This window comes from Nicotiana tabacum, chromosome 4 (assembly GCF_000715075.1).
Source record: "Nicotiana tabacum cultivar K326 chromosome 4, ASM71507v2, whole genome shotgun sequence".
NCBI classification, from domain to species: domain Eukaryota; kingdom Viridiplantae; phylum Streptophyta; class Magnoliopsida; order Solanales; family Solanaceae; genus Nicotiana; species Nicotiana tabacum.
Window position 1 is genome coordinate 114,537,952 of NC_134083.1, and position 2,013 is coordinate 114,539,964.

Below are 2,013 nucleotides of genomic sequence, written 5' to 3' on the forward strand. Positions count from 1 at the left end.
TGAGGTATACTACGGGCATCAGGTTATTGAATTTGCAGCTTCTACAGTTGGAGGATGTTCTTATGGGCATACGAATTATGCGGTGCATTGTGTGGTTTCAACACGGGTGCATGATCATTTTTGGTACGGAAGGTTGAGATTGATATGGTGTTCGTATGTTAGAATTAGGTCTCATAGAGAATTCCGGATGTTGGAATCTGGTTCTAAGGCTTGTGGGCTAAGGTAGCCAGAAGTGTCTTCAGTCTGGCTCGAGTTAATGTATTCACATGGGTTGTAGTGGCACAGGTAGGTGCACGAGGTGTTAAACAGTAGTTTGGGCAATTCAGGAGCGGTTTTTGGCACGTTCGAGGATGAACGTATGTTTAAGTAGGGGAGAATGTAACAACCCGACCGGTCGTTTTGAGCTCTAGCGCGTCCTTCGGCGGTTTGGGGCCTTGAGTAGCTTCACTTCATTTTTTATAACTTGTGCGCGTAATCGAAATTGAATTTCGGAAAGTTCGGAGTTGATTCGGAAGGAGAATTCTCAATTCAGAAGCTTTAAGTTGGAAGAGTTAACTAAGGTTTGACTTTTGAGTAAACGACTTCAGAACCGGGATTTGACGGTCCCAATAGGTTCGTACGCTGATTTAGACTTGGGCGTGTGTTCGGATCACCGGGGAGCGTTTCGACGCTTAATGTTGAAAGTTGGCGCATTAAAGGTTTTCAAGTTCTTTAACTTTGGTTTGGAGTAGGATTTGGTGTTATCGAGGTCCGTTTGAGAAATCGAGCCTGGGAATAGTTCCGTATGGTGATTTATGACTTGTACGCAAAATTTGGTGTCATTCCGAGCAGTCTAAGTATGATTCGGAGCATTCGCAGAAGCAGAAGGAGGCCAACTGGGGAGGACCGCATCTGCGATTCAATTTCCGTAGTAGGGGAATCGCTAGGGGCAGAAGGGTGCATTTAAATCGGGACTTAGGCTCATTTTCTCCATTTCTCTCACTTGATGGTCGAATTTAGAGCTCTTTGAGGAGGGATTTTACCTAGTACTTTGAGGTAAGTAATTTCTATACAATATGAGTTTAAATCATGTATTATGGGTAGATTCTAACATAGAAATTGTGAAAATTATAAGTTTAGTGAAAAAAACTAGTCTTTGATTAAAATGAGATTAGATCACAAAAATGAGTATGGAATTGGGTAGAAATTATATATTTGGATTCGTGAGGCTAAGGGTAATATTTATCTTTGAAAATTTCTGAAATTCGGGCATGTGGGCCCCGGGGCAAATTTTAGGAATCTTCCAATTTGGGTTGGGTTATGACTCTAGAAGCTGAAGAATGAACTTCTAAGTATATATTGATTAATTTCTATAATATTTGACTAGTTTCGGATTGTTCGGCATCGACTTGAGGCTTTTTGAGCGAATTTGTGGATCGCAAAGTGAGATGTTGAGTATCGTTCCTTATACTAATTTTGTGTGCCTTATTTCTCCTCTCTAATATAGGTTCATAGCATCTGTTTGGCTGTTTTATTCGTTACGCGGGCTGGATGGTTCTTTACCAGAGTTTATAATTATATGCCTATTTAGAATTTGTTTGGATGTATTCTATGCCTATTAGCCTATAGTAAGTGTCGATGTCGACCCCTTATCACTACTTTTTCGAGGTTAGACTAGATACTTACTAGGTACATGTTGTTTATGTACTCACGCTACACTTCTGCACTAATCATGCAGGATCTGAGGCAGGTGCATCTGGCGGTCATTCAGGCACGTACCCCCGTTACACCGAGGCATAGTGGTGAGCTGCTCTCTGTGCCCGTTTTTTGCAGTGCCCACAGTCACTCTTTTGTATTTATTTTCTGTTTGTTTTATTCCAGACAGTAGTACAGGTGGTTTTGTATATTCTACTAGTTGCTCGTGCACTTTTGACACCAGATTTTGGGATGTTTTAGAAGTTGTTTGTGGTTTTGCTTAGCATTTACACACTTTCATTATATATTCTATTTAAATTGCAAGTTTTCATGATTTTA